Genomic DNA, 23,536 nt, shown 5'->3' with positions numbered 1-23,536 from the left:
AAATGTGATGACATACAAAGGTGTCAAATAATGATATAAGCCTGTGAGCCTCAGCCAATATGTGCCTCAATGAGTATGCAGTGCAATTTGATGTTTTATTTAACCAGTTGCACACAATTTTTGAGTCCCCAAAGCGTTGTAGATGTCTGCAGTGTTTTTCTAGGGCGAATTGTATGAGATATTTGGTTGTGCAGAGTTTAGCAAAATTGTTTGTTCCCCTTCCCAAGCCCATTTCAATTTTAAAATAGTGAACACCAGATAAATGTAGAATAGCCCCTCCCCCACATCCCATATCCTAGGCTGATCCATCGAAATGGGCCCAAGGGATGAATTTATTGATGACTTCAGGTTGTATGACTCTAGGGGTAGGGATAGAGTCTCCTTCAGGTAGCAAGTCATAATCAACAATGATCCTAGGTAATATTGAGTTCCAGTGAGGGGCGTTATGATGAAAAATAGCATGATTCCTAGCAATCCAAATAGCCCAGCACATGATTAAGGGCATGCTCGTTTCTTTTCCACTATGAGCAGTCCACCAAGAGCTCCAAGCCTCTGTGATATTCCTTCCCTGCCAAGATTTTAAAGAGGGATAGTATGATGTTATATGTCTCCATTGCTCTTTAGATACAGGACAATCCAGAAATAAATGTTCAGTGTCCTCAGAATTCTCTCTGCATAAATGACACCAAAACGGTCCATGGAAAGCTCGCTTCATCAGGTTTGAGCCTGTCAGAATCTTGTTGAAGAGGATTGTCCACATGAGAACACGAGTTCTGGGCGCAAATTTGAGTTTCCATAAAGCTTTCCACCAAGGCTCAATAAGTTGTGGCTTGACTGATTCCATCAAGATCAAGTACCCCTCCTTAGGTGTGTATCTGCCATGCTTGGCATGAGCCCAAATAATCTCGTCTTCTCCTTCTGTGATCCGAATATGAGATTCAGTCAATGCATCAGTATAAAGCAGTTAGTTCTGTTGCCATTGTGTAGGTATGTTGAGGTCAAGCACAGATTTCCAGGCTTGATGAAATATGGAGGAGTGCACCTCATCCACTATGTGACTGATATGGGTAATTCCTTGGCCTGAAAGATAATGCTTCGAATCCTCTAGCAGTCTATGTGCATTGCCACATCCTATCCAGGGGTCAGCCCTAATACGAACAAAAGTTCCATATTGTATTCTCCATGTAAGTCCATCTCGAATGAGGTTGATGGAATTTATGACAACCTTCCATATGATCGATATATTAGTGCTAACTCTCTGTTCTTGCCGAATCCAGTCCATGATATAGGAGGGGCAAATATATTTGGCAGTAGCAACTTTAGTCCATAGACTGTTTGCATTAATAAGCTGCCAACCCAGTTTTGCCGCCAGTGCTTTGGAGAAAATGTCCAGCCACTTAATTCCCCATCCTCCCCATATTTTAGGTCTGGCAATGGTATCCCATTTAACCCAGGCAAATATTCTTCCTTGTTGGTTCCCTTTCCATAAAAGCGGCAGCAAATGTTTTGCAACCTGGCTAGAATACCTCTGGGTATCCAAGCTAGCGTCATCCAATATACAGGTGTAGCTTCCAGGACTGCTTTGATGAGGACCAGTCTGCCAGCCCTTGAAAGGTACTTGTGATACCAAATGTTGAGGCGCTTTTCAATCTTGGTGATGAGCCATATCCAATCAGAAATTTTTGTATCCTTGTGGCTTTAGTCTATAACCAAGGTATCTTAACCCCTCTACAATGGATAGAAAGGTAAAAGGAAAGCGTTTGAGTACAAAATGAGTCTCATGTTGTGTACATCTCGTGGTTGTCAGAGTGAATTTGCTGACATTAATGGCCATACCAGTAGCTTTCTGAAAAATTCCAAAGGCATTCTATAGTTCTGTAATATCCCCAATGCTCCCATTCAAAAAGATAAGCACATCATCCACAAATAAGAGGTGTTTAAGGATGCATGTGTCAGTGATTTTAATGCCTTCTATCCTGCCCCTTATGTGCTCAGCTCCAATAATCCTGCTCAAACCTTCCATGATGAGAAGAAATAGTAATGGGGAGAGTGGACATCCTTTTCTGAGCCCACGCTTAGCATGAAAAAAGGGGGTAGTTGCTCCATTGATTAGTACACTAAAAGATACATTGGTAATACAACACATTATCCATTTAATGTAAGCATAGGGAAAGCCAAAATGAGTTAATAACATCCTGATATAAAGCCAGTTGACTCTAACAAAGGCTTTTGATAAATCAACTTTTAAAATAATGCCTTTCAATTTTCTCAGAGGAAAAAATGAAGTAATTCCTGAGCTGTTCCAACGGCTTCATGAATTTGTCGGTTTTGGAGGAAGGAAAATTGCTCAGGGGATATGTGGGAAGATAGGATGGGTTTGAGTCAGTTAGCAATGATCTTGGCGATAATCTTATAGATGCAGTTACAGAGAGATATAGGACGGAAGTCATTGAAAGTGGTGGGGTTATCCGATTTGGGGATAAGAGCAAAAAATGTAGAATTGATGGCTGCAGACATTTTTCCATTCCTATGGCAATCCTCAATAACCTTTAGTAGATCTGTGCCAAGAATGTCAAAAAAATCAATGTAGAACTCAATAGACCAATCATCCGGGCCTGGGTTCTTATCTTTCTTGAACCATTTTAATGTGGCCTCAAGTTCTCCCATAGTGACCTCCCTTGTAAGTTCTAGTGCCTCATCCTGGTCCACAAACCTAGGGAAAAGCTTAGCTGTGAGCTTAACTTCCACCAAGTTAGCAATATGAGGAACCTTGTAAATGTCTTTAAAGTGTGAGGTGGCTAGGTTAGCCAGATCGCTAGATGATTGAACTGTGTGCCCCTGTTCATTTTGTAGTTCCCATATAGTATTAATGGCCTTTAGCCAAATCACCCTACTTCTAAGTCTCCAACTTTCTTCCCTGTCCTTCAGTATTTGAGTCCTCTGCTAGATAAGGGAGGTGATCATATCTTTGTGGTCCTGAGAGTAAAATGTACCTTCAGTGTTTTCCTCATATGTGGAGATTTCCTATTCAGCATTCCGAAGCGTGAGATCATCCTGTTTCCTTTTCTTGTGTGCACAATCTTTGGATAAGCACTTCAACTCCTTAAGGTTGCAAACAAACCCATCAACAATATCCCCTCCTTCCCCAATCGGGTGATTAATCCAGTAGTCTGATACTATTTTCAAATATGTGGGGTCTCGTAACTAGGAAGAGTTAAACTTGAAGGGTGCCATAATTCTGGGATCACCACCATCCAGTTCAAGAAATATAGGTCTGTGATCAGATATGCCTCCTGATCCCACCCATTGTCTAATCCGTGGGACTTCATTGTATAAGGCCTCCTTGATGAGAAATCGATCCAGTCTCCTGGCTAGACAGTGTTCCCCAATTCTATTGTTCCTCCAGGTGTATTGAATCTTTGCAGAGGGGATGTAAATCTAGTTGTGATCCTCTAAGAGGTTTGAAAAAAAAAACAGATAGCCCATCTACCTGAGCCTGTTGACCCCACGATTCCATGAAACCAATAGAGAAATTTAGGTCCCCTCCCAGGATGATATTGTCTTTCTGGATAATTGAGGAGCTAAGCAATTTCCTCCAGAAATCAGCCCTATCATGACAAGGGCCATATACATTGATAATTCTGTATTCTGCCTCTAAGGTGGCAGAGTATATGTCAGCCCCTCAGTGTCCTATTCCCCCCTAAACCCTCTTCAATTCAATGGTGCGATTCTTAATTCCTAGAGCAATGCCTCTAGAACGACCTGAAACGTCCAATGCATGGAATGACCAACCAGGCAACCATGATTCCAATAGAGGGATAATAGTGCTGGACATGCCTAGGGTTTCTTGTAGAAATATGATATCAACTGTAACCGATGAAAAAAGTCTTCTCAAAGCTAGTTTTTTACCAGGGCTAGCTAACCCTCAACAATTGAAGGATAGGATCTTCATGGGGTGGGGGGGACTAGGGTATTCCTTACTCTAAGAACCTTGACAATTATTTGATGTTTACCTTGCGCCACCTCTTCACCTGCCAGGTGCTTGGCTTTGGAGAGGGATGATGGCCGTCCCCTGGGAGGTTTAAGAGGTATGGGGGTGACCTCCAGATCAAAACCCACAGCATCCAGATCTTGAAGTCTTCCCTTTGAACGCAGAGGATATCGGGTGATGGAGGCTACCGAATGGGATGGTGGGGGATGGAAGGGTGCCGAAGTAATGGATGGTTGGGTAAATGAAAAGATTGGATGGGGGGATTGAAAGGTGCATGCCACATTGATGGGATGAGTCGGCTTGATACCATGATTAATAAAATGACCCACAGAGGGGGAAATACAGTAAGATGTATGCGCATTAAGTGTAGATGAGATCAATGTGGGATTTGAAGTAATTGAACAATTTGTTACAACTAAAGATGAGGTGGGAGAGAAAGAAGAAGTAGACATACCCGTGGAGAAGACATCTCCCTGAGCCGCCCGAGATCTCGTCAGTGGAGGGGAGGGTGGCTAGTAAGGTGCCTTCCCACACTTCTTCTTTGATCCTTTAGCAGTGTCCACCTCCGCATCTTCATTTGCCGTCTGCTGCTCCTCTGTATCCTCCACCTCGGTCGGCTGCTGTGGATGAGGTTCTAGATTTTCAAAGGCCTTGTTCTGTGCCTCTTTCTTATCCTTGCAATTCAGCAGGCAATCCCTGAAAATGTGTCCAACCTTATGACATCTCCGGCATCGATAAGGTACTCCTTCATAATCCAGTATCTGCTTTCACGAGGAGGATCTCCATTGAATGGTGATGTGTTCCTGAGGATCTCCATTGAAAGGGGAAAACAACTTCTCAAAACCCCTTCCTATCTATATTGCATTAGTCAGAAAATAGAGAAAAAAAATACAATGCTTGCTCAAGCCCAAGCAACCTCTGCACTAGTTTAACCCATCTCACTGCTTCCTAGACAAGCTCTGTCAATACTTAACCAAATCCAAGCCTGCCCAAGTCCATATTTCCTTGTGTTGTTCCTCAAGGAATTAGCCAACTATTAATTAGGGAAATTCGATTGTGCAATCCATGTAGGCCCCTTGTCTGACTTCATGTGCCATCTGTATAATTTGGAATTGTCTACAATTGATAGTACACTTCCCTTGAACTCGAATCTCAACTGTGTAACTCGAATTCTTTGCATGCATGAGTTAATTAAGGTTGATTGATCAGTTAATTGGTTGAATACTAAAGCTGCACCCCACTGCTAGACCTCCTACTAATTCCTCCAACAATTGGAACTAGTTTAACTTAATTTAACTCAATTTAACTGAATTAAACTGTTACAACTGAAATTAACTCAACCTAGGCTCCTAAAAATAAGAATCATTGTAAACAACTCAAGTTAAGTCCTCAACTCGAATTAACTAAGTTAATTGAGTGATAAAAACTCAGTTAACTCATTCAAGTTGTCTTGTGCTGTAGAATTTCGATTTTCTCCTAATTTAATTCAACGGAAAATTAAATTAGGAATTTCTTGTTGCATTTTCAACACTCCCTCTCAGCAAGAAAGAGATTATTTTCTACCCTGATCCTGCCTCTATGGAACTCAAATTTGCATTTTGACAATGCTTTTGTCAAGATACCTACATCTTGTTCCTCTGTAGGAATGTGTTCCAAAAACATGATTCTCCTTTACACACAATCTCGTAGATGGTGATATCGAATGTCGATATGTTTGGACCGATCATGAAAAACTGAATTCTTAGAGAGTTTGATACAACTCTAATTGTCACAGTAAATCACTGTAGGGTCCATCATCTGACCAAATAACCCAACAAGGATCTTTCTCATCCAGATAGCTTCACATGTTTCTTGGCTAACAACCATGTACTATGCCTATGCTGAGATGAGTGCAACAAATCGCTGCTTCTTACTGTACCAAGAAACCGCTGATGACCCAACACTAAAAATTCCTCCTGATGTGCTCTTCCTTTTTGATGGACTACCCACCCAATCTACATCCGTGAATCCTTACAACTTCACTCCCTTTATCCGCATGTACCAAAGACCAATCTGAGTGGTGCCTCTGACATATCTCAACACATGCTTTGCTGCCTTCCAATACAGTTTGGTTGGCTTAACCATAGGTTGACTAAGTTGGTTAATTGCATAACACATGCCTGGTCATGTGTTCACCAAATACATAAGTGAACCCACAAGCTTCTTTTAAATGGTATCCTCCACTACTTCACTTGAAGTAGCATCTTCCTTCCTCCAATTCCCTGCTAGAGGAGTTTCCATGGGTTTGTTGCTCTCCATGTGGAACTTCTTCAGTATCTTGTTGGCATACTTTCCTTGAGAGACAAACAATTCGCCATCTCCTTGCCATACTTCCATATTGAGGAAATAATGCATGAGCCCCAGGTCCTTCATCTCAAATTCTATTGAAAAATACTCTTTGCAAGACTTGATCAACTTCTCATCGCCAGTTAAAATTAAATCATTGACATATAATACTATAATCAATAATTTACCTTTAACAACAATATGGTAAAGTTTTGCATCTGCTTCACTTTTGGTGAAGCCCAACCCAATGAGATAGTTGTCGATCCTGGTGTACCAAGCACAGGGTGCTTGTTTCAATCCATACAATGCTCGCTTGAGTATACATACATGCAACTCTCTGTTGAAGGTATCAAATCTTTCTGCCTGTTCAATGCACACCTCCTCCTCAATCACCATTGAGGATTGATGTCTTCACATCCATATGATGTATCTTCCATCCCATCTGCACTGCAAGAGCTAGAATTGATTTGATTGAAGAGTACCTTGCAACTGGAGCAAAGGTCTCCTCATAGTCCATTCCCTCCACCTGAAAGAACCCCTTGACGACAAATCTGGTCTTGTGTTTCTCGATGCTTCCATCTGCTACTTGCTTCATCTCGTAGATCCACCTGGAACCCACTACTTACTTGTCTTTTGGTCTTGGGACCACTTCCCAAACACTATTTCTGATAATGGAGTCATACTCCTCTACCATGGTATCAACCCATATTGGTTTCTGCACTATTTCCTCAAATGAGGATGGCTTAGTCTCTATAAGTTCACTCATCAAAGCCATGTAGTCAGTGTACCAATCTGGTGACCTCCTCTGCTTGCGTTGTGATGTGGGTTCTCCCACATTATCTCTAGCATCATGCAATAATTTTTCACCTTCTCTGGTGCACTTCCTTCCATCTCTGGATGTCTGTGCTTGAGTGGAAGTCTCCACTCTCTCTACCTCTACTTGTGGCTGCTCCACAAATTCCCGAGGTTCCTCCTTCAGAGCCAAAATATCCTACTATGAATGCAACTAAAGCTCCCTATCAAGGGAATACCTCATTTCCTTCTCCTCATCAAACTTCACATCTCTTCTGACAACTATCATCTTGAGATATGGAAAGTACACATGATAGTTGTGAGGTGTATCAGTGTACCCCACAAATATGCCCAACTCAGCTGTAGGTTCTAACTTTTTCCTTGCATCCTTGGAAACATGATAGTAAACTAATGATCCAAAGATCCTGAAGTGTGACACACCTGGTTTCTTCCTTGAAAAATCTTCCTTTGGTGTACTCATGCCAAGAATCATGTGAGGACTCTTGTTCTGCAAATAAAAAGTTGTGTTTTATGCTTCAACCCACAAGTGCAATGGTAGGATCTGATCACGCAACATGGCTTGTGAAACTCCCACAATACTTCTGTTCTTCCTCTTAACCACCCATTCTACTGTGGGTTATGAAATGTTGTCAACTCCCATCGAATGCCTTCTTTTGCACAAAAGTTCTTCAATTCATTCGACACATGTTATCCACTGTTGTTGCTCTTGAGAGCCTTCACTTTCTTGCCAGTCTATTTCTCAAAAAGTGCTTTAAATTCAACAAATTTGGATAATTTATGGTCTTTCTTTTGTAGGAAGAAGATCCAACACTTATGTGAGAAATCATCTACAAATACCACATAATACATGTGCTTGGTCATGGAGGTTGTCAAGAAAGGTCCACACACATCCCGGTGAAATATTTCAGGGACTACTTGTGCTTTACTGTCCCACTCATTGAAGGTGGCTTTCATGTACTTCCCCATTGTACATCCTTTGCATGTATCTCTCTTCTCTAGTGCACCCTTGGGAAGTAATGTAGAAATATGTTGCATGATCTTCAAGGCTCAATGGTGCAAATGGCATAATATTCTATGGCATAATTCACCGATGTCTTAGCTCTGCACCTCCTCTGCTTTTATGATCAATGTTGCACAATCTTCTACATCCAATTTGTAGAAGTTTTTTGGCGCAAAAATAGTAACAAGGTTGAGACCCTGGGTTCGAGCACAAGGGCCAACAAACCTCTATTGTAGTCTAGCACACTGCCGAAATTTTCACCTTACCCAAAATGGGTAAGGAGTCTCACCCAAGGAGTTCCATGACCTTAGTTAGGTGGGGATCAAAATCCAGTATCTGGAGAAATCATATTAGAGAGACAAGAATCAAGTAACACTAAATCATGCCACACAGAAACCTTATTGCAACAAATCATGCATACTTGTAAATAAAATACTACTTAGATACACACATATACAATTTTAAAGAATCATATTTTCATTTGACTCACACAAAGTTGTCCCAATAAGTCTTCTTCATCATTAATCTATGCAACAACATCAATACGTCAGGCTCGAGAGCCTCTTTTTCATAGTACAGACTCATAAGACAGATCAATACATAATCATACAAAATAACAGACACAGAGCGACTCTACTAGCTCTGCAACAACATTATAGTATTATCCTCTTCTGCTTCTCACTCGTCCTTCCTTATATTTACATGCCAACCTAGACTGCGAGTTCTTTCTTGGGGCCTCTACCTTCTTCCTTGCTCAGTTATTCATATTGCTTGGATGTCATTGTTCTTTTCCCACTCGGTTATGGCTTCTTCTTTCCACCATTCCTCAATGAGTTAATTCCTCTTTCCTAGCTATCTCTCCCTCAACTTTCCGACTGCTATCTTCGCCTTCTAGCTTATCGCCAAAAATCCTTAGTTCCTAAAAAAAGAAGGCCCCAATAGGCCCCGACCATAGTCCATTCACTTGTCACAGAGTCAATCCTTCACCGATGTTGTTTGTGTTGCTGATGCTCTTGATGCTTGTGCTTGTGCTCCTACTTCCTTCATTGCTTCCTCTTGTTTTGTTTCTTCAAATGAAGTCCCTAACTTAGGGACAAAGGTGATGGCCGCCTGTCTAAACTGATTGTACGCATTATGTGTTTCCTTCTGTATTACTGTGAGTGCAGTTGTTTGGCTGAGGAACTGAGTTGTAGTATTAGATGTAGGTTGGGTCAATCATGACATCAACAGAGAATTCCATTGCACGTTTGTGTCATCATTGAGCTACTACATCGTTTCTAAATGTGCTTGCACTGGCGGACGGAGGTCCCAAAGTATTTTCTTGGTTTTGGCTGACTCATCTTCAATTTGCTGAATTTGGGACTTGAGATTGTTTACCTCTGCTAGGATCTCCTTTCGCAGGTTCTTGTCCTTGGTGCTCCTGGCCTCGTTGAATAGTTGGTTCACCTGACTGCAGAGGGGGTAGACAGGTTGGTTCTTTTTTGCTAGGCAACCCAACCATTTGTGAACCTATTACAGGAGGGTGTGGGCTTCCTCCTTAACATTGATGATGGAGTATTTGAGGGAAGATACGTCTGCCATTTTCTATTCAATATCAACTACATACACTGTGGTAGGGTATGGAAACACACTTTGTGTGGTAGTGAGGGTCTACTTGAGCTTGTGGTTGGAAAAAATTAAATCATGACATGTTTCCTGGATGTGGTCACAACATTCGACAAGTGTGCAAGCTGAGAAGTCCTCTAGGGCATTAGGCACGACATCAGAGACTGAAGGCCATAGTACCTAGAATTTTTCTGTGATCTGTTCTAGCTGACTTTGAAGATGTTGCTTTTCTTGGTGTAGTTGATCACATTCTGCAGTAAGTGCAAGAATCTGTTGTTGCTTCTTTTCGTGCTCGACTGTCAAATCATTGTGCAATGCCTTTGCTCGGCATGCGACTAGCTAAATAAAACTAAACAATTGGGTTGAAGACCAGCCATGGAGATCATCTTGGCCCATGGTGGCGAGTTCCAGAAACCAACTTTGCAATGACTTCCAATTGGCGACGAACTTCTCTGAATGTTCGTGGGGTGATGTATCCTATTGTGAAGGTTCAACCGATGGTGGACTAGTGTGGATGAAAACATGGAGGGGTGGACTTGAAGGAGAAGGGTGAAGGGGACTTGATACTAGATGGATGGTAGTGGTGAGGTGATCCGAATAAAAAATGGCATCAATGCATGGTATTCATCCAGCCATGGAATTTACCCATGGTATTGTAAGTGGCATCCACCCATGGTATTTATCCACCCATGGTATTGTAAGTGACATCCACCCATGGTATTCATTCACCCATGGAATTGACTCGTGGTATTGTAACTGAAAAAAATATAAGTAACAAGTTGCATTTTGTAAAAGGACAGTTTGTCCGCCACAATGTAGCTTTTACAGTTATTCTCCTTTTTAATAAAAAGTTTCTTTGTGGTTTTGTTTTCTGTGTGTTCTCTCATTTTCTTTCTGGCATTGAAATTTTTCAGATCTTGGCGGCCTCCCCCCAAGATCCATTTCAATTTTTTATATCTTGGGGGCCTCCCCCCAAGATCCGGATCAGTGGTATCAGAGGAGATTATGATTCCATGAGAATGAGGGTTTGATGCATATTTAATTTTCAAATTTTGCAGAAATATTCAACAAAATTCAGGCATGTGCTACGTCCTCCATGGAGCATTTTATTGCACCAAGCGGGAAGGATTTTTTTTTTTTTTTTTTGCATGAATGTTTTTGGGAGGCTAGTTTGCAGATCAGATCTGAAAGTTTTGGTGTAAAATTTACAAAAACCAATAAAAGATCTGGATTCCTTGTGAAAAAATACCCAAATTCAAAAAAAAAAATCAACCAAATCGGAGTCCGGATGAGGGCGATATCGTTGATTTAAAATAAGCTATGTTGCAGAAAAATGTTTATGATGACAATTCATGGACTGCGGCTCTCCTATATTTTTTTTGCAATTTTGGTGCATAATTTTAGAAAAGTGGTTGACCACGATTGATTTTCATACTGAGACAATCCTTGTCACAATGCGATGTTGGACCATGGTTGACCTTGGTTGAGCATGGTTGATTATAGTTAGTCATTGTTGACCATTGTTGATCATGTTTGACCATCATTGACCCTAGTTGACCATGGATGAACGTGGTTGATCATGGATGGACATCAACGACCATGGTGGATTCTGGTTAACCATGGTTAATCATGGTTGACCATAGTCGACCATGGTCACTAATAGTCAATGCTTAATGCTTAAAAATATTTAATAATATTAATATTAATATGGTTTATAACATTACAGTTTATACCAACTATAAGTGAATAAGGTTAACTATTGGTAAACATAAGTTTAACCAAATTTATATTATAATATTATAAACTCAATATTTTAAACATTAATATTATAAACCACATATATTAAACCCTAATATGCTAAACCTTAATATAGATAAATATTAATATTATAAATACATATATTAAACAAAACTCTATATTAAAAACCCAATATTTAACCATAATATTAAACCTTATATTATAAATCTCAATATTAAAAATCTGTAATAGTTTAAACCCAATATTATAAATTCTAATATTATAAACCACATTTTAAAATAGAACAATGTAAGATATAATCTCCGTTGAATGCATATTTACTTGATATTTTTCTTATTTATAACTCTTTAGAATTTATTATTGGAAATGAAGTTTTAGTGTTAAATTAATATTAATAATTACATTAACATTATTATTCATAAAATTATTAAACCCTAATAAAACTATTAGTAAACCCTAATAAACTTATTAATTATAATAATAAAATAATAAAAATCTAATATTATTATAATAAACTTAATAATAATATTGTTAATAAGCTTAAAATAAAATCTAATATTTAACCCTAAAATCTATTATTATTATAAAACCTAATATTAAATTCTAAAAAATTATATTATAAATTAATATAAAAAAAGTTATATTGGTTTAAAGCAATATTATAAATCAATATAAAAAAAATTATATTATAAATCAATATAAAAATTTGTTATAGATCTTTAAAAACCAATATATTATAGTATCTTATATTAAACCTATATTATAAATTAATATCAAAAAGTTATATTGGTTTAATGTTATATTATAAATCAATATAAAAATGTTATATTATAAACCAATATAAAAATTATATAATTATATATATATATATATATATATATATATATTATAATATAAAAATTTGTTATAAATCTTTTAGAAAAATATATTATAGTATCTTATTTTAAACTTAAAAACATTAAACCTATATTATAAATTAATATCAAAAAGTTATATTGGTGTAAATTTATATTATAAATCAATATAAAAAATTGTTATAGATCTTTAAAAAACAATATATTATAGTATCTTATATTAAACCTAAAACATTAAAGCTCTCAATCTCGAAAACACTGTATTATATATAAACTTAACTATATAAACTTAAAAATGTATAAAACCTAATATTAGATCTAAAAATATAATACTCTATAACTAATTTAAAAATATATTATATTAGAATTTACTTATTTTTTTTAATTGTGGTTCATGGTCACTGAGTAGTTGCTACATCCATGAGTAAAAATATGGGTAGATCCATTCGATGGTATCTACCTGGCTGGCCTAACCCCAAAAGTGCCACATCCACGAGTTTTATCTGGTTGGGCCTAACCCCAAAAGTGTCTTATCTGGTCGGGCCTAAGCCCAAAAGTGTCAATGAGATTCAACCCCGTGACCTCCCAATTGGCAAGATACTTAGCAACAGAAACTCAACCAATTGAGTTGTCCCTTGGAACTTATATTATATTATAATTATTAAAGATAAATATAATATTAAACCTAAATCTAAAAATGTTAAATTATAATTATTAATATTAGTATGTTAATTTTTTTATTTTAGCACATTAAATTCAATACATTTATTTATAGTATAAAACATTACATTATATTATATTGTATATAAACCTAATATTATAAACTTAAACTTTATACATATTATAAAACATAATATTAAACCTAAAATGTTATATTAGTTATAAACCAAAACCTAATATTAAACCTAAACTTAAAAAGTCAGATTATAATTATTAATATCAATGTCTAGTTTCTAATTTTAGAAACTTATATTAAATTTGTGCTTATTACATTTAATATTTAAAGTTTAATACAATTTGTCACATTACATTTAGTTCTAACTTATTACTTTTTGGCATATCATATTTGAGTTTTAAGGTTTAATATAGTTACATTTCAGCTTACATTATGTTTAGATAACTTATTATATTTTGGTGTATGTTTAGTTATATATTAGTTTACATTTATTTAAATAAAATTACATTAACTTATTATATTTTGGTGTATGTTTAGTTATATATTAGTTTACATTTATTTAAATAAAATTACATTTAGTTTCAATTTAGATTGCTTATTACATTTCAACTTACATGACTAATTACATGCATTCGATTCATCCCTTATTACATTTGTGCGCACATAGACTTAGGTCAGTTTGTGCTTTCATGCAAGCCTTTATTTTCATTGTGACTTATATCTCAAATTTACTTTATTGTTTTTCCTTCATTTACTTACGTTAGTTTGTGCTCTCATGCAAGCCTTGATTTTCACTGTGACTTATATCCCAAATTTACTTTATTGTTCTTCCTTCGCTGTATACAAAAGATAAATTATACACAACAATTTCAAAATAATAAACCATGCTCTAGAAAAAGTGACATTTTACGCAACTCTTTCAAATAATAAACAATTTTCATTAATGTAAGGCACCTAAATTTAATAATTATAATTATTATATTCTTTTAATTGAATATAAATGTAATATAATATTAAAAAAAAACCTAAACCACCACCTTATTAACCATAATTATAATTCTCAAAATCCTTCATTGACTATATTTATAATTCTTAAAATTCTTCAAAATCCGTACTCAAATAATGAATAAGCTTTTTAAAAAAACATAACTAAAAATTTAAAAAAATTAAATGCCAAGAAACATCGATACCACTGTAATTGTGCTTTAACTATAATGTATATTCCATTCTTCATTTGGTACAGTAACCTTCCTTACATTACCTAGCTTATATATTAAATAAAAAACATAATATTAACATTTTAACAACATAGTATTAAGAACAATGTATTATTAGTCCCTGCCTATATTGATCGTTTCGTTTTGAATGAAAATTAAATCACTTTGAACCACCATTGCATTCGCTTGTTTCGGTTTTGACCTCTTATTGCAAGCAAACGAGTATGAGTATGATTTTCAGGGTTCTTACAAAAACTTAGGGTAAAGTACTTTGAATTTCAATTTCATGCTACTTTAATGCTCTTCCGGAGTTAAGATTAAGTTAGAAACATTTAATGTTTGTCTCAAATTCCCTTGGTTAAGTTTCATAATAGACTTATAACACAGTGTCTACACTTTTTACATGTATTTTTCCATTTTGCCACGACTCATTCTAGGCCTTGGTCTTATTTCTTTAGCAGTTTGCTCCTCCTTTGGTCCTCCTATTTACTTGTTCTTAAATACGATAGAAATTCCACTGAAGCAACTGTGACAAATAAGATTTTTTTATTTTTCTACCTACCACAACAACTCATCCCTGAGGAAAATACAGAGGTCATGAACTCATCCTTGAGGAAAATACAAAAGTCACTGTTGAGGAAAACACAGGTTCTGTTCTTTCGACCATAGGAACTCATCTTGCATCCTGCAAAAAGGTTTTGCAAGCAACATATTACGTATCTTACATCCTGCAAAAAGGAAACATATTGACATATCTTGCTTCCTACAAAAAGGACATGCATAATGAGTGAACATAGCTGCAAGGTAATTTTAGTCGTTAATACTGAGTTAGTCCCATGTTTTTTCTATTTATTAGAACGCTAATATTTTTTATTTTTCTATTGGCACTTTTAACATTTCAGTGAAATGTATGCTATTCAATAATGAGTTAATGAGTTCAGGCATAATTTGTACAACTAGGTAATATCCTGGAAACTTTCAAAACTCTACTACAGAAATCTACTAAAGAAAATTACAGATAGGTTTGTGTACCCTTTTGCTTAGGGTGAAACAACTAGTGTAGGTAGAATCCATGGTTGTAGTACAATATTCTGTGGTCGGCCAACAATATGTTGGCTCTAGCTGAGTCTTTTGGGGTAAGCGCTTCCCCTTAGTCTGGTTGAATTGGATTGTCCAGAAGGCTAATAGTCGTTCATCGACAGACAACAAATGTAACCTAATTTGAAGGTTTACCGTTGCATTGGACACTGAAATACAATCTACCAGCCATGATATATATATATATATATATATATATATATATATATAGATATATATATAGATATATATATATATATTGCGCTGCCAAATAAAGTAATCAACATTCTGCATCATGATCAATATGAATTCTGCCCATCAACATATAATAGCGTCTCATCCACCATAGACTAAGAGAGATCCATTTCTTTGAACAAAGCTATCTCTAAAGAAACTATACAGATGTAAACTATACAGAAATATAACGCAGGGAGAAACATCGAATAGAAAATAGAAAATAGAGTCCTATAAGCCCCAGATTTTGAAAGAAAGGGCAAGTAGTCTAGCACCCTGCCTTCCTTGCCATGGCCTCAACCTGTGTTCTTTGTTTATAGTTTTACATTCCCACAAAAATAAATGCAAACAATTGTTTTGATTATTGAATACGTGAGTTGTCCATCCTCTACTCTCTTTGATGGGAATTCATATTTTTAAATCATAAAATCATTTATTACTTTACAATAACATCTGCTTTGCTTTTCTATAGCATATGCTTGTCTTCTGAATAGTATCTAGCATCTGTTTGTCTTTTGAATGAAAGTGAGAAGGGAGCCCACAGTGATATTTTTTTAGAAGAAAACACTCTAATGTTCTATTTTTTTTGCCGTATATGTATTTCTCCAAATTTTTCTCTATCATGATCTGCAAAATTAGAAGTTTTTTGTAAGACTAGCAAGAAATCTCTTACCTAGAGTTTCTCATTGAGCTTATCCATACCGACAAAATCAATCAAGCTTTGCCTATCTTTGAAATGCCTCTGAAATGTTTTTATGCTTGTGACATGAAATTTTTTGTGGGGATGTTGTTTGCAGGTAAATCAATACATTTATATAATTTTCTTAAGAAAGAAGCTTTGATTTATATAAACAGGGAAGTTAGACGCTGATCAAGGTTACCATGCCAATCTAGCTGAGAAAGTTGGGCCTTGTTGTACAAACATTTTGCCTCCTAGGCTCTTAGCTTGGTAACATGGAAATGTTACCCAAAATCCTTGGTATATTGATGAAAACCTTCCATATCAAAGTCATCTCAGGCTACTGTAAATAAAATTTTAAAAATTTTAATCACGTTCTCGACCTCAAATTAAATTAAAATAAGTCGCAGGAAACCAATTGTGCTGACCCAGTAAACCTAGAGCTCAAAGTGGACTTACCCCAGTTTAAAGCTTTAACCGTTTGCATAGAGGGAGATTAAGATAAAATAAGATGACGTCAATGACAATGGAAGGATTGCCTTTAAGCATTACATAGCTATTTCTTTCTCTGGTGTCTTCCAAGAGTTTCCTTGAAATAGAAAAGATGTGTCAACAATGTGGTTGATTATTATTAAAACTGTATTATTTAACGACAACGTGGTTATGATTAATTCCCTCGCCGCTCTTTCCACTTCCTCTCTCTGCGCTTCAATGCCCACCTTCATCTCCTTCACCAGAAGGAAGGCATTCATTTTCTGTTCAGCAAAGAGAGGCCAAGCGATCATCGGCACTCGGCACTCCATGTAAGATGCTTTCGATCGTTGAATTCCAACCGCAATGAGAAAGGAAACCCCCGGTGGATGGATGAGAGAGGACACCAATCTGAGGCGCCCATGAATCCACCACAAATCCACGGTTCTGGGTTCGAGTCTCGAAACCCTCAGGTAGAACCTCCCTCATGTCTGCTTCGGTCGTCATCGTGGATTCAGTTGGAGGAGGAGGTTCCTTACGCAACACCCAAAGGAACCGCAGCCCGCTTGCTTCTAACCCCAAAGCTAGTTCCCGAATCTGATCCGCGGACAGGGTTCCGCGGCTCCCGAAAGAAACGAACAGAACTGACGAGGCGGGCTGGCGATCCAGCCATTTGAGGCAGCCCTCTTTCTCAAACTTCTCTTCTGATTCGGACAGAGACGAAGCTATTAGCGGCCCAACGGGATAAATGGAAGGGTGCATTTCAACGGCGCTCAGAACCTTTTCTTCCTTGAGAGCTTTTACTTGTTCTGGTTCCATTTCTTGGCATGTATTTATCAGAATTCCACGAGCTTCCTGAAGCCGAAGGGAATGTTGAATGAACCAGTTGAATGAAATATCAGATCTGTCTAGAAGAAGGTCCGGCAAATCTATTGCGGGAATCGGCGGAAGGCCCGGCACTTCGATGGGGAAATCCACATCTTTGAAGGAAATTTCAATGTTGTGGACAAGTGTTGGAAGGTAGAGCATGATGCAGAGGAGAGAAGCCGCAGACGTGAAGAATATGTAGGAAGGTATTTCCAGTTTGGAGGCGACATCCAACATGGTGGTGCAGATCATATCAGTGATGAAAGCGCAGACAGGTAACGGAAAGGATGTGAGAGCATCTTCCACTAATATTTTTGCTTTCTCCAATAGTAAGGGTATGCGTACCAAAACCTTCATCCCGGCATGATCCCCTTTGATCTGAACATCAGGGAGCTCTAGGAAGCGGATCATGTCCCCTGACGAAGACGGCAGGGTGTGGTGAGGAGAGGCTTCCATCCATTTGGCGGTGAAGAAGGTGACAGAAAAGCCATGGTCGACAGTCAGCCCCTTTGCAAATTCGAGCATTGAGATGTGATGGCCCGACCCAAACCCAGGGAATATTGCGACATGAGGCTTTTGGCTCTGCTCTTGCGACTCCATGAATGTCCCTGTATTCCAACCAGCAAATGCCAAGATTTGAAAGGTGGGTTCTGTAACCATGAAGCAGAATTTATACTTATAAAATAAATGTATGAGCGCGCTTGCGTCGTAATTTATAGTTATAAAATGAATGTATGAGCGCGCTTGCGTCGTAATCAATAATTTGGGAAGGCAGCCAAAACTAAAGTTTAAACCGCTGAATTTGTTGTTCCCCGGACTTAGTAAAAGCTTACAGAATTTAGGGTGGATTTTTCATTCATTTGTTGAATTTGCAGTACCATGTTGGCAATTCAGGAGAGACGTATGGAAAATGGCAGGACCCAGGGCTATATTAAACAGTTTAATTTGCAACGTCACTGCAGACATATGGACGATGCCACCACTATATTAAACAATTTAATTTTGCTATTCGTAAGTGATTAATATATACAAGGTGGGTGGGGGAATGATTTTTAAAACAGTTTAATTTTGCTTGCAACGTCACTGCAGACATATGGACGATGCCACCACTATATTAAACAATTGAGTTTTGCTTGCAAGAGATTCGTAAGTGATTAATATATATAAGCTAGGTGGGGGAATGATTTTTAAAACGTCACTGCAGACATGGACGATGCCACCACCTGGATATTAAGCTCGCCTTGTCCCTGGGATTCTGGAAAATTGGGATCCGACTTAATCTCAGGGCAGCGATGCACTTAAATTCAAAAACTGTCGGTCCCAAGCGAGCGAGACATTGCAATTCAAGGAGCGGAGGGTGTGTTAGTGGCATCCGTTTCCTTCCAAGCAGAAACCACGGTAGCCATGGCGTTGTATGAACTTCCTCCATCCGCCATTGCATATCTGGCCTTCCCCATCAATTCTTCCATCGTCTCCTTCATTTCCATCCCCCCATCTCCTTCCATTACTTCCCTCGCCGCTCTTTCCATTTCCTCTCTCTTCACCAATCCATCTGCCCCCTTCCTCGCTTCAATGCCCACCTTCATCTCCTTCACTAGAAAGAAGGCATTCATTCTCTGCTCAGAGAAGAGAGGCCAAGCGATCATCGGCACTCCATGTAACATGCTTTCTATCATTGAATTCCAGCCGCAATGAGAAAGGAAACTGCCGGTGGATGGATGCGAGAGGACACCAATCTGAGGCGCCCATGAATCCACCACAAGTCCGCGGTCATCGGTTCGAGTCTTGAAACCCTCAGGTAGAACCTCCCTCATGTCTGCTTCGGCCGTCATCGTGGATTCAGTTGGTGGAGGAGGCTCCCTACGCAACACCCAAAGGAAGCGCTGCCCGCTGGCTTCTAGCTCCAAAGCAAGTTCCTGAATCTGATTCTCCGACAGGGTGCCGCGGCTCCCGAAAGAAACGAACAGAACTGACGAGGCGGGCTGGCGGTCTAGCCATTTCAAGCAGCCCTCCTCCTCAAACTTATCTTCAGATTCCGACAGAGACGAAGAAGATATGAGAGGCCCAACGGGATAAATGAAAGGGCACATTTCGGCAGCGCTCAGAACCTTTCCTTCCTTGAGAGCTTTTACTTGTTCCGGTTCCATTTCCTGGCATGTATTTATCAGAATTCCACGCGCTTCGTGAAGCCGAAGGGAATGCTGAACGAACCAGTTGAACGAAATATCAGATCTGTCTTGAAGATGGCTTGGCAAATCTATTCCCGGAATCGGCGGAAGGCCCGGCACTTCGATCGGGAAATCCACATTTTTGAAGGAGATTTCAATGTTGTGGACAAGTGTTGGAAGGTAGAGCATGATGCAGAAGAGAGAAGCCGGAGAAGTGAAAAATATGTAGGAAGGTATTGCTAATTTGGAGGCGACATCCAACATGGGTGTGCAGAAAAAGTCGATTATGAAAGCGCAGATGGGAATCGAAGAGGATCTGAGAGCTTCTTCCACTAATAGTTTAGCTTTCTCCAATAATAGGGGCATGCGTACCAAAAATTGCATCTCCGCATCATCCCCCTCGATCTGAACATCAGGGAGCTCTATGTAGCGGATCATGCCTGCAGACAAAGACGGCAAGTTTTGGTGAGGAGAGGCTCCCATCCATTTGGCGGTGAAGAAGATGACAGAAAAGCCATGGTCGACAGTCAGCCGCTTTGCAAACTCGAGCAGTGGGATGTGATGGCCCGACCCAAATCCTGGGAATATTGCGACATAAGGCTTTTGGCTCTGCTCTTGCCACTCCATCAATGTCTCTGTAATTCAACTGGCAAATGCCCAGATTTGGAGGGTGGGTTCTGTTAAGAAAAAGCAGAAATTATAGTTATAAAATAAATTTACATGCTTGCGTTGTACACTAACTCGGGAAACGAGCCAAAACTAAACAATCCTAAACCAGCCAAGCCAAAAGAGCTACAGCCAATTAATGGTGATTTTTTTATTCATTTGTTGACTTTGCATTAGAAGATGCAGCTGCGAGGCCCATCTTAAACAACTTAGTTTTTCTCGGAAAGATTCGTATGCGATATATATATATATACGTGGGGTTTGGTCGGGGGTGGTGCTTGAAGGGCTATTTTTTAAAAATGTTTTGTTGTTGTTGTTTTTTAGATCAATTTTTGGAGCTTTTGAGTAAGACGCAGAGTGTTATAAGATTGGTATTAGGTTTGAAGTATGGATTCAAATTAAATGGTGTTTTTTTAATTGAAACTTTTTATTTATGGAAAAGGATCCATATGGATTCAGATTAAATGTTTCTTTTTAACTGAATTTTTTTATTTATGGAAAATAAAAAATAGTTAAAATTTTATTGGTTTTATTTTTCCCATATTTGTTGGTTAATAAATAGTTATGAAAAATGAGTATACATTGTCAAAAGGTTTTAATTATTTAGAAATGGAAAGAGATTGATAACCAAAATACTAATAAATTAACAAATATTAAAGAGTCATTATGCATCTTATGAAGTTATTAGAGCAAGATTTTCTGCTTGTGAACCATGTAACTATGGAGGCTTGAACTTGCATTGACATGATTCTCCATACGAGCTATATGACCCTCTAAACGGTCCAACTTTTCCTGTAGCCTCCATTGTCCCTTTTGCAAGTTTCCCAGTCTATTTTGTATGTACCACTGGTAGTGTTGAAGATCATTTAGAAAGGAAATAATTGCATTTATGTCATCATGTCTATCCCTGGTGAGCTGAGTCACAACCACTTTGATTTTTTGGATTAGGTCTCCAATATTATCCTAGCTAAGATCATGTTCTGGAGAGATAGATAACCTAGTTGGATGAAGGAAAATGTCCTCACTACGAGTAGAATCGACCCCATGAGACTTGTTCGACTACCCCGTTTCACTAGTTCCTTTCCTTGTCCAACCTCACTGGTGAGTCATGTTCAACTTGTCAATGACACAATAAGAAATACACCCCTGGTAGCTACAATCACATAAGAGTGATGTAGTCCTCCACACAGATCACCATAAGAAAGACCCACCTCTAAAAAAGGCTATACTATGCTCAACACCCACTTTCCACTTATCGAGGTCCCTTACGGAGAAACATAATTGAAACTTCTCAACCCACCAAACAATGACATGATTGACCAACCGAATTTCAACCCTACGAAACCTAATAGAGCGATATACCACTAGAGGGTGAGCCATACATCCTAGGTGTTGAAGCTCCCCTTTCAATATAAGTCCCCACAACAAACACATGAACCCAAGAAACTCAATCGAGAAAATAAGACCCGATGCTCCCTGAATTTGACCTACACCATGTGCAATAACCCCATGCAAAGACCAACAATACCAATGCGACCAATACAGTACAAAAGCCGAGACATAACACTGTGTAGAAATTCCTTGTAGATTCAAACTGCTTATGTTATTTGCTAAAACAAAATACTTGAATCTACTCTACTCATCAACGGAAACAATTAAACGATAGAGAAATCACAACATAAACATGAGACAAGATTCAATCACATATGCTCAGAGATTTATCTAAGGGGAAAACAAATTCTCAAAACCCCTTTCTATCTATATTGCATTAGTCAGAAAATAGAGAAAAAAATACAATGATTGCTCAAGCCCGAGCAACCTCTGCACTAGTATAACCTATCTCACTGCTTCCTAGACAAGCTATGTCAATACTTAACCAAATCCAAGCCTGCCCAAGTCCATATTTCCTTGTGTTGTTCCTCAAGGAATTAGCCAATTATTAATTAGGGAAATTCCATTGTGCAATCCATGTAGGCCCCTTGTCTAACTGCATGTGCCATCTGTATAATTTGGAATTGTCTACAATTGATAGTACACTTCCCTTGAACTCGAATCTCAACTGGGTAACTCAAATTCTTTGCATGCATGAGTTAATTAAGGTTGATTCATCAGTTAATTGGTTGAATACTAAAGTTGCACCCCACTGCTAGACCTCCTACTAATTCCTCCAACAATTGGAATTAGTTTAACTTAACTTAACTCAATTTAACTGAATTAAACTGTTACAACTGAAATTAACTCAACCTAGGCTCCTAAAAATTAAGAATCATTGTAAACAACTCAAGTTAAGTCCTCAACTCGAATTAACTAAGTTAATTGAGTGATAACAACTCAGTTAACTCATTCAAGTTGTCTTGTGCTGTAGAATTTCGATTTTCTCCTAATTTAATTCAATGGAAAATTAAATTAGTAATTTCTTGTTTCATTTTCAACACTCCCTCTCAGCAAGAAAGAGATTATTTTCTACCCTAATCTTGCCTCTATGGAACTCAAATTTGCATTTTGACAATGCTTTTGTCAAAATACCTGCATCTTGTTCCTCTATAGGAATGTATTCCAAAAACATGATTCTCCTTTACACAATCTCGTAGATGGTGATACCGAATGTCAATATGTTTGGACCGATCATGAAAAACTGAATTCTTAGAGAGTTTGATACAACTCTAGTTGTCACAGTAAATCACTATAGGATCCATCATCTGACCAAATAACCCAACAAGGATCTTTCTCATCCAGATAGCTTCACATGTTTCTTGGCTAACAACCATGTACTATGCCTATGCTCTCGCTAGTATTTCAAACCAGATGTTAAGTGGATATAAATGGTTCCAAGACACCTTCTCGATCCTTTTGTTTTCTAGGTTCTTCATACCAAAGGTAGACTTGTATTTCTCTAGCCTATGTGAAGTGGGACTAGTCTTTTTGCAACTTATTATCCTGTATGCGTGGTTACATTCTTTTAATGTATAAACACAAAAACATCAAAGGATTATATATTTGGTGATGGGGCATTAAAAGTGTTTCGGATAAATCTTGAAGATCTGTGTAAAATGCTGGTCTCATTATGGATGTTACACACATATACATATAAGATGTCATGTTTCTGAACCCATCCGTAGAGGATAATGGTGTTGG

General features: G+C 38.0%; 2 pseudogenes; both read right to left on the bottom strand.

Moving 5' to 3' along the window:
* Positions 1-16,988: 16,988 nt before the first annotated feature.
* On the bottom strand, positions 16,989-18,227 carry LOC149158886 (UDP-glycosyltransferase 72B1 pseudogene; annotated as a pseudogene).
* Positions 18,228-18,910: 683 nt separating this feature from the next.
* Positions 18,911-20,362, bottom strand: LOC149158885 (hydroquinone glucosyltransferase pseudogene; annotated as a pseudogene).
* Positions 20,363-23,536: the final 3,174 nt, after the last annotated feature.

The sequence above is a fragment of the Pinus tabuliformis genome, chromosome 5_2, assembly GCF_031772625.1.
Source record: "Pinus tabuliformis cultivar Carrire ecotype Pingquan chromosome 5_2, CPIR1, whole genome shotgun sequence".
Taxonomy (NCBI): domain Eukaryota; kingdom Viridiplantae; phylum Streptophyta; class Pinopsida; order Pinales; family Pinaceae; genus Pinus; species Pinus tabuliformis.
The sequence above is the reverse complement of the archived record's forward strand: the minus strand, read 5'-3'. Positions and strand labels throughout refer to the sequence as shown.